The sequence below is a fragment of the Anser anser genome (assembly GCF_964211835.1).
Source record: "Anser anser genome assembly, chromosome: 1".
NCBI lineage: Eukaryota > Metazoa > Chordata > Aves > Anseriformes > Anatidae > Anser > Anser anser.
The window spans coordinates 8,370,249-8,381,050 of record NC_139720.1 but is presented as its reverse complement, the minus strand read 5'-3'; positions in this window follow the sequence as shown (position 1 = coordinate 8,381,050).

Below are 10,802 nucleotides of genomic sequence, written 5' to 3'. Positions count from 1 at the left end.
GCAAAATGATTTAATAAAAAGAGCTTTTTAATCATGATAGAAACATATTTTCATCAAAGTGAGCTGCACACTTTAATTAAATAGGGTAGAAAACAGAAGATAAGTTCTGCAATGCTATCTTTTGTTGGGGCTCCAGGGGATGAAGGAAATCCTTTCAAAAGCTGACCTTTCACAAGGAAAGCCCATTTCAGTATATATCTGTTTCTTATCTCTGCATGAGTGATTTATGCAGGTAAATGCCTGCTCTTGAGATGAGAAGATACTTTGTCAGGCATTATAATTCCAAGCATTAAGTTGACTGACAGGTCCAGAGCCTATTGTTGTGAAAGAGACATTATTCCTTGGAAGGTTATAATGGATTAAAAAGCCTTTACTTCTTAAAGTACAGATTGTAGCTTAGGTGATTGCTAAAATCAAAACTGGTATCAGTGTATTTTGAGGCAAGAAGAATCAGGAGATATGTCAATTTACACTTGCTGATGGTCTAAACCATATTTCATATTTTCTTTTGTCTATAAGACGAGTTGAAAGCCATGGACCCATATTCAGCTCTTTGTGTTGATTTCAGCAAGGCATATCATAAAAGAGTGAAGGTTGCTTAACAAAACTGCGGGAATTTAGAGCACAAATACAAAAGTTTAAGTGAATTTAAGATCAGGTTTGCCAGGGCCCCATCCAGCCTGGTCTTGAACACCTCTAGGGTTGTTCATGGGGCCCCATGTCCATTGGGCATCCACAACCTCTCTGGGCAACCTGTTCCAGTGCCTCACCACCCTCATGGTAAAGAATTTCTTCCTAACATACAATCTAAATCTCCCCTCTTTTAGTTTAAAACCATTCCCCCTTGTCCTATCATTGTCTACATGAGTAAAGAGTCCCTCTCCATCGTTTTTATAAGAACCCTTTAACTATTGAAAGGCTGCAATGAGGTCTCCCCAGCGCCTTCTCTTCTTCAGGTTGAACATTCCCAGCTCTTTCAGCCTTTCTTCATAGGAGAGGTGCTCCAGCCCTCTGATTATCTTTGTGGCCTCCTCTGGATTCGTTCTAACAGGTCCACATCTTTCTTGTGCTGAGGTCCTCAGACCTAGACGCAGTACTCCAAGTGGGGCCTCACGAGGGCTTAACATAGTAATAATCTTCTGGCAATCACTAGGTCCGCATCTCCCTGAGTTAGCCTAACTGCAGAAGAATTATCATTCAAGAGCTGGTAAGGAAGGACAAGGGTGTAATGTTGACTGTGCTTAAACAGAGAAACATAGAAGAGTCTAACCTCTCATTTATATTTCTTTAACTATAGACTGAGGGAGTGTCGTGGTTTTACTTGAGTGGGCGGATGAGCTACACCACAACCGCTCTCTCACTCCCCCTCCTCAAAGAGGAATGGGGAGAAAATAGGATGAAAAGGGCTCAAGGATTCAGATAAGGATGAGGAGATCACGCAGTAATTATTGTGATGGGCAAAACAGACTCAGCATAGGGAGAAAGTAAGATTTATTGTTTATTACTAACAAGATGGAGAAGTGAGAAACAAAGGAAAGAAACCAAAAGCACCTTCCCCCCATCCGCCCTCTTCCACCTCCTCCCCCCGAGCGGCGCAGGGGAACAGGGGAATGGGGGTCATGGTCAGTCTATAGCGCTTCTTCGCCGCCGCTCCTTCTCGGTCACTCTCATCCCCTGTGCTGTGGGGTCCCTCCCACGGGATGCAGTCCTTCCCGAACTGATCTGGCGTGGGCTTCCCACAAACAGCAGCTCTTCAAGAACTGCTCCAGGTATGGGTCCATACCATGGGGTCCATCCCTCAGGAGCAAACTGCTCCAACCTGGATCCCCCACAGGCAGCAGCTCCTGCCAGGTCACCTGCTCCTGCATGGTCTCCTCTCCACAGGCTACAGGTCCGGCCCGGAATCTGCTCTGGCAGGGGTCTTCCACAGGCCGCAGCCTCCGTTGGAGCAGGTCCACCTGCTCCACCGTGGTACTCCATTGGCTGCAGGGGGACAGCTTACTTCACTATGGTCCTCACCACAGGCCACAGGGGACTTCTGCTCCGGCACCTAGAGCACCTCTCCCCCTCCTTCTTCACTGACCTTGGTGCCTGCAAGGCTATTCCTCACTCCTCTCACTCTCCCAGCTGCTGGGTGATGCAGCATTTTTTTTTTCACGTCTTAAATATGCTCTCACAGAGGCACAAAACAACTTATTGGCTCATCTCTGGTCAGCAGTGGGGCCCTTACCAAATATGGGGCAGCATCTAGACCCTTCTCACAGAAGCCACCGCTACGGCCCCCTGCTACCAAAACCTTGCCATGTAGACCCACTACAGGGAGGGAGAGAGAGGAGGAGCTAGTGAGACGAAAACAATTAAAAATGAAGGCTTACAAAGGTGCTACCTGTAGCTAATTGAGTAGCTGTGGATACTCTGTATGTTGTTCGCATTCTTCCTGTGATTTGTTAGGAGGAAATCATTGTTCCAGTGAACAACATCCATTTTTTAAATTGTTTTCTGACAGTCAACACATGAGGTTAAACCACAGCCTCTGATGCAGGCACAGAGGCATTTTACCTCACTTTAAATATTTACAAAACAGGGACATCTATCCAAGGTAGTTGCTTAAAAGCCTTTTTACTGAGGCCACTGATTATAGTAGAGAATCAGCCATCTGTACAAAATGAAACTTCCCATCTAACGTAAGTGTCAAAAGTACATTATGAATGCCTCCAAGGAGTGTCCTATACGGTTGAAAAATGAGAAAACACTGATGTATGTATTATATGTGCTAAAAGGGCTTTCACTGCACTCATTAGAGTAGGGTCTGATCTGATCCTGACAGCAAAGTGTCCCAGCTTTGCTCAGCTTTGAGCAAAATTTGACTTTGAGCTCAAACTGATACTGTTATTGTCACAAAGGGTGGCAAACGCAACTCAACTTCTTCATTCCTGTGAGTTATCAGTATTAATTTGACAGCTATTAACATGTGATTTCCTAATTAAATACAAGCTTAGGAGACATTTGGAAGCTGAAAAAATGTCCATAAGTGTATCAAAATGATCTGTGAAGCAAAGGTCAGTTTTAGATGCAGTCCATATCAGTGCAAGAGAAAAGAACAAAATGCTCTGTCCGGGTTCATATAAAGAATGAAGTGGAATTTTCAGAGAAAACACTCAGAATGAAACTCCACAGACATCAATTGCAACTATTAATGCACATTACCAAGACAAGGTATTTCAATACCTGTTACTAAACTGGGTAATCCATCCATTCTGTGCCCTGTTAATTAGAGCTTTGGCTGGTCCTGGGAAGTGAACCATCTCTGGTTTAAAGGAATCAGGAAAAGAATAGATCCTAAGGCAGTACCAAAGAAGGGAAAGACAAAGGAAAGGGGAAAGGGGAAAGGGGAAAGGGGAAGGGGAAAGGGGAAGGGGAAGGGGAAGGGGAAGGGGAAGGGGAAGGGGAAGGGGAAGGGGAAGGGGAAGGGGAAGGGGAAGGGGAAGGGGAAGGGGAAGGGGAAGGGGAAGGGGAAGGGGAAGGGGAAGGGGAAGGGGAAGGGGAAGGGGAAGGGGAAGGGGAAGGGGAAGGGGAAGGGGAAGGGGGAGGGGAAGGGGGAGGGGAAGGGGGAGGGGAAGGGGGAGGGGAAGGGGAAGCGGGAGGGGAAGGGAAGGGAAGGGAAGGGAAGGGAAGGGAAGGGAAGGGAAGGGAAGGGAAGGGAAGGGAAGGGAAGGGAAGGGAAGGGAAGGGAAGGGAAGGGAAGGGAAGGGAAGGGAAGGGAAGGGAAGGGAAGGGAAGGGAAGGGAAGGGAAGGGAAGGGAAGGGAAGGGAAGGGAAGGGAAGGGAAGGGAAGGGAAGGGAAGGGAAGGACAAGTAACAGCTAAAAATAAACGCAGTTTAGAGGCCACAGATTTAAACAGTAAATATGTAAATACTCTTATCTGTTATATCAAAAATGAAAACACAGGTTGGTGGACAGGGGTAGCAAAGCAATAAAAGCTTTCCTTCAAAAGGTCCTCAGGTGAGCCTCTGATTAGAAAGTTCTAGGAGGATATGAATGTACCATATGTTGTCACCCTATGATACACGATACTAGTCTCCTACATGCAAGCTGAGAAAGTATCTCATCAGTTTGCTGAGCATAAAACATGTCGAGTGACGGAGCTGGAAAGATGGCCTTCTATTTCATTTTGGATGGTTTCAAATTCTCTTGTAATTCTCCTTGTATACTTGAAAGCCTTTCATTTAAGCCAAAACGGAACAAATATTTATTTTCTTTCCATTCTCTTTTAAACAACAACAACAAAGAATAACAATTTACTACTTGTAGTTCAGAGAGATGCAAAATCGACAACATTGGTCTAGATAACACCAAAGGTAATGAAGAAGCAGAGAATCTTGTTGCCTGAATATGTCAATTGCATTTGCTACAAAACTTTTAACTGAAAACTGGCTTGGTCTTTCCTAGTGACTAACAGAAGATAGTTTACAGAACTGCATACTAATGATAAACCCTTAAGATTTTGTTGCAGCTGCACATCTGGCTTCTTAACTAATTTATGGGCTATCCTGACACTCTTTAATATTACATTACCTTCTAATATCATCACTTAGAATTCCAAAAAGTAGTCTCCAATGTCTTGAATAGCCAAGCTATTAAAAATTTAATAAAATGAAACGCAAATATAATGCAATTAAAAATCCATATAGCATATTAACACAACAACACATTGCAAGAATATGGGAAACAATCAAATTAAAAACAAATTAAGAAATATCTATGTAATAAGGTGTCTTACTCTTTCAAACAAATTTACTGTAGACCATGCAGTTTTGCAAATGTAAGTGATTCAGTGGCATCTCATTAGAAGACACAGTAGACTTGATTTCTTATTTAAAAAAAAAAAAAAAAAGTAGCCAAGCAACTGGAATATCCCTTCACTCTCTCTGTGGGTAAAGAATATCACCTGGATTCTACATGCTCGAGCCCCAGGCGTCCTTGCATTTTCTCATTCTTTCCTGCAATTTTTCCTATGAATTTCTGCTAATTTTCTGGAGATTATAATTTTGATGATATTTCAATTATATGTTTTTTGTTCTTTTGTTTTGTTTTGCTATAATCTTATCAAGGCCAGCTCAGAGCCCTGTTTTTATTTTCCTTCTAATTCTGGTCTTCAGTTCTGAAGACATTTTGATGATGCATTGACCAAAGATTGTATATTGTAGATTTTTCAGCTTTTGCAGACATCTCAGCTATAACAGAAAAAATTAGCTACACTTAGAGCTGGTGGTACTAAATCTTCTCAGAGAAGATATTTTTAAGTACAGAGGCATTTAGCTTCTGCTGGCATCATGGGTATGATGAAAGAGATAGATTTCTTCTTGTGTAGGTTACCACAGCAATGTCTATTTCTTTCCAGCAAAGTAGACTGTCCACTGGGAAAACATCCCTTTACATGGTACGTGTTGATAGATTTACAGCACTGCTGGAAACTCATTCGTTCCTGAAGTTCCCAGCCTTGTCTTTTGCTACCATTGCTGATTTGAAGCACCACCGTATTTAAAATGTAATGTTTCCCTTAATAGCAGATCATTTCCTTCACTTGTATTGACTTTAAACCTGGAAAAAAACAACAACAAGAAGATTTTACTCTGAACAAGCAAAGCACATTATTGGCAACAAAAAGAACATACAAAAGTATAAAACATCAGTTCAGAGTGTCCCTGACATTGACCTCTTGAAGAGGGGCAGATAAAAATGAAAGGGGGCTGTGATCCATGGATAATTCAGTTGTTACTGATAGAGCCATCCTAGGACCTGGTGGACCTGAGACATTTGTTAACATCAGAGAAGGGAAGAATATCTTTGGAAATACTCTGCTTCTCAAATGCTGTCTTTCAGAGTGCAACTCCTCCCTGGGATTTTGGTTCCACTTTTACCTAGGAATTTTATGCATTCTTTTGATATTTAAAAGCCTGTCACATAATCCTCTGGATTTCTGTGTGAATTTACAAGCTATCTTTATGAGCAGCTTTGCTTTAGCTACTTGGTGTCTACAAGAATAATGGCATGTTCCTCAGCTTACTTAAGAACAAAACCCCTTAATGAGAAAAAAATATTTTGAAATGATGCATCTTTTATTCTTGTCTGTTTATTCTCATAGAAGAGCATTTGAATTGTTATTATAAACATTCATGGCAACATTTTGCAAACCACAAGTTATACAAGTATTTTGGTGCAAGCAGCAGTCTGCCTTTTGATTTCTGCTTTCCTTAGACAGCGTGACTTATAACAAGAATCTTTTTATTGCTTCATTATTACTTGATAGCTTCGTATTATAAAAGCATTATTTATACAATATGTTTGACAATCCCACAATGAGATTTTTGTCGGGAAGTTTCCATAGAAACAGTGCACAACATATTAATAGCTGAAATGGCTGACTTGGGATTTCATCAGTGGGTAGTATTGTTGATAACACAGAATTGTGCTTTTGGTCTACAATAAAATACCAGAGGCATCTATGACAAGAAGCCTTTAAATCCTTTAAATGATCTTGTATATAATGTTTTTATGCCAACGTTTTTGCAATTCTAACATAACAAAGACATATGGCAAATAATTATAACTGTAATAGGAAGATATGTAATCATAGACTTTGTAGCTAAATTTGATGCATTTCAGGAAAAAAAAAAGAAAAAGAAAAGAAAAAAAAAAAAGTACATCTTAAACTCAGAATGCCACTTCATTCATTTGTATCTATTTCTATCAAAGTAGACATCCTACTTGGTTTACCAATATTATAGCCAAATTAGATGTGGTCTTTTCCTCTAAGCTATGGTTTTGCTTTCAATACAAATGCCTGGAAACTTTCCACCAGAACACCCCCACATCTACTTTCTCTAATTTGGAGGCAGAAATGTTATAACCTTCCCATGTTCCTGTCACACCCCACCCTACCCCCACCTCCAAAAAAGAAGCAGAAAAAAAACACCTTGCTTTTTATATCTAATGAAGTGGAAGTACAGTTGTTGAAGCTGCTAGATGGCTCTGCCAATTGTGTCTCTGGTCTGGATTCAGTGAAACAATCCTGTTTAAACAGGATTCCATCCCAAATCATGTTTCTCCTGATACCATTAATATATTTATAATTATATGTTCACAAGCTTTTGGATCAATTATATTTGCCTTAGGCCACCATCTCAATTTTTCTTCTGCAACAGTGCTGACTAGAAGTTTGCATTTATGATTTTTTTTCTGCAAAAGAAAAATGTCCTGGGACTGAAATGCACCCAGCTGCTTCGTCAAAGTACCAAATATCATTATGGTTGTAATAAAGCAATGAGAGCTGGCAATGCACCTATACATAAAAGCCTTGATTAATGGACCCCAATGGGACCGAATCTTTTGAATTTCACCAAAAGTAAGTGTTCCTGTAAATAGGACATTCTTTCTCTGTAGCAAGACAAAGTATTATTCCTGTGGTTTGCATAATCACATGCTAAATCTGATATGACAGCTACCTATCTCAGTCCAAAGCTTTAAGACCTTTGGATCTCTTTGCCAACTTTAGACATTTTGGTAATAAATCCACCATACCTATCAAACATTTTACAACATACTGGGGAAAAAAAAAAAAAAGTTAATTTCACAAATGCTGCTTTTTACTTCAAAGCTGTGTCTCATCATAAACAGCCAGCTAAGACAGGTATGTGGCTATTTTGTATCTAAACAGTGGCACAAGGAAGCTTGGGCCAGCATATTTAGATGCCTAAAATAAGTGGCCTCATTTTCAGAGATGCACAGCACCAACACCTCCTACCAATGGTAATGAGAGCTCTGGTCTCAGCCCCTTTTGAAATGAAAAATGATTTTGAAATAAAGCTTTCTTAACTATGTAGGGAGATCCTAATGCAGGTAGCATAATCTTAGGTGAAAATAGACCCATGTGACTCAGAGAATTTTGTAAAGCTGCCTGGCATCTATCATTCAGATGGTTTTGAATACATTGGGAACCTTATCCAAACTGCCATTTTATAACAATACTTTGTTTCATCTTCTCTTCCAGTTGAGTCTGCAAGTTTCAAATTATTGGCTGTCCAGTAAAAATCTGTATTTATCACACCAATAAATCTTTTAGGTAACTTGTGCCTTGAAATGCTAGGAAACTATTCAGACCTAATATTTTTAGCTGATTTGATTTCTTCAAGCAAAGTTATTTCTTACCCAGTCTGCGTCAGCCATTTTTCTGTGTGCAGAATGTGTTCTGCCTCAGACTTTCATATTGCACCTTAAGATTCTGGGAGGGAGAGCTGTGTCAAAAATATATTTGTCGTCCTTGAGAGCTGTTTATTTCAGCATTCAAGGTTAGAACCTTATCCCAATTTGGGCCTAAAATGGAGCCAGTCAGAGGTGTCTCTTTCTCCTTCCATAATGTTGTTTTACAGACTGCATAATTTGCGGAAAATATTGTTGTATTCGCCAGCATGGAACATTTTGTTCCAAAGTGCTGCTGTTGCTTTTATCCGCCCTGTGGGGAAGCAATCCCTTTTCCAGCTTTCAACTATGAACAAAACTTCACAATACTAGAAGTAAAGGTCAAGGGAGGTGCTTGTGCCACTCTACTCTGCCCTTGTGAGGCCTCTCCTGGAGACCTGCATCCAGGCCTGGGGCACTCAGCACAAGAAGAATGTGGGTCTGCTAGAGTGGGTCCAGAGAAGGGCCACAAAGATGATCAGAGGCTGGAGCACCTCTACTCTGAAGGCAGGCTGAGAGAGCTGGAGTTCAGCTTGCAGAAGAGAAGGCTCAGAGGACATCTCATTGTGGCCTTTCAGTAGTTAGACATGACTTATAAAAAAGGTGGAGAACAATTTCTTACACAGGCAGGTAGTGATAGGACAAGGAAGAGTGATTTTAAACTGAAAGAAGGGAGATTTAGATTAGATGTTTGGAGGAAATTCTTCACTCAGAGGCTGGTGAGGCACTGGCACAGGCTGCGCAGAGAAGCTGTGGCTGTCCCATACCTGGAAGTGTTCAAGGCCAGGCTGGGTGGGGCTTGGAGCAACCTGATCTAGTGGGAGGTGTCCCTGCCCGTGGCAGAGGGTTATAACTAGATTATCTTTAAGGTTCCTTCCAACCCAAGCCATTCTGTGATTCTATGATAAATGTATGTGTTTATGTAGAGAGATACAGTAATGTAAAATTCTGCAAGCATATCTTTGCTTTTATCTATGACATAATATATGTGGCTTCCACAAATGTGTTATCTGAGAAGTTTTTATGATTTTTCCCTTACAACAGCACCAGCAAAAATAATAATTTTTACTATTTTATTTGTGGGAATTTGAGACAGAGAAAGGTATCTAATGTCACACATGAAGTGAAACAGGAAGCAAAGAATTAAACTCAAGTTGTCAGGTTGTATGATGAGTTTTTTCTCCCCCTTTCTTCTTCAGAATAAGAGGTCCTTATATGAACATAGTGTTAGGAAGTTTTAATTTCCTTTGAGTTAAATTAAGTCATTCTTACATTAGCATAAGCAAATCTACTTGGTTGAACTCAGTACTTTCTTTTTTAAGATCTTAAATAATGTAATCACAGGAAAAGTCAAGATAGAAGGAACATCTGGGACATCTCTGCACAAAGACAGGCTAATTTCGAAGTTTTAGTAGGTTGTAATAGGTTACAATACAAAGTGTGTTCTTTTAAGATGGTTTGGTAAAACAGGTATAATCAAAGTGGATATAACATGTATATGGAGGAGAGCTAATCCTGTGGTTTCCTGAGGACACTAATTTAGTTTTTAGGACTTCTGATAAGATTTTCAAAAGCTCCTCCTAAGTGACACAAGTTGTAACAAAACTTAATTTGTCAAGTTTGCAACAGGTGGTTTGTGCTGTTGGAATTCAAGTATATCTGGATTTGTTTGTGCTTTCACAGTCAGTATAAAAGCTGTCCAACAAGATGTTATAGACACAATATAATGCTCTCTGCTAATTTCTGGCAGAAATGCAATTGTATGTTTGTTTCTGTTCCAGATCAAATGTATAGTGCCAGGTGACCTGGTAATGCACAAGTATAAATTTAATGAACACAGACTACAACTTGGGTTATGCCTGTGCATATTTAATAAATAAGCAAAGACAACCTTGGTTGTCCTCATGTCAATCTTTACTTTCAAATCATGTCTCTGTTACCATGGATTTATCTGAACTTTTCTTTGTACATAGTGGCCCTGCCATGGTCTATAAATATCACACATCTCTCATCCCCCCAGACTCAATCCTGTGTGTTGTTTCTCTAAGTGTTACAAACTGGGGAGTGAAGAATTCAGCACTGTCTCTGAGGCAGCGGAGTCCTCCCACCAGAGACGAAGCTGTACTTGGAGGACTAGTTCACACTAAGATGTCAAGTGGGAGTGCATAGCTACAATAAAAGGTCCACATTAAAGCATGTACTAATAGAACTGAAAAGATCAGAAAGAAAGGGTAATTGCAGATGTATAAAGTGGGGTGAGAGGTACACAGAAGACAATTTTGGAGAATCATAATTATTAAGAAATTGACAAAAGTATCAAGAATTTACTGGATGAGTGAAAAGGTGAAGAGAGAGGAACCCATTGAAGAACTCGTGGCAGTACAGAGTCTCCCCTTTTTAATCATTAAGTGGTCAAAGAGCATTGTGAAACCTGAGTGTAAATAATATGATTTCACTTTTTCTCAGTAGAGATTTTTTTTGCTTTCATATTTTTTGATCATCTGAAACTTAACATGTTCATTAAGAAATTTCAGGCAGAAAAATCATAGCTTTTGCTTTAAGA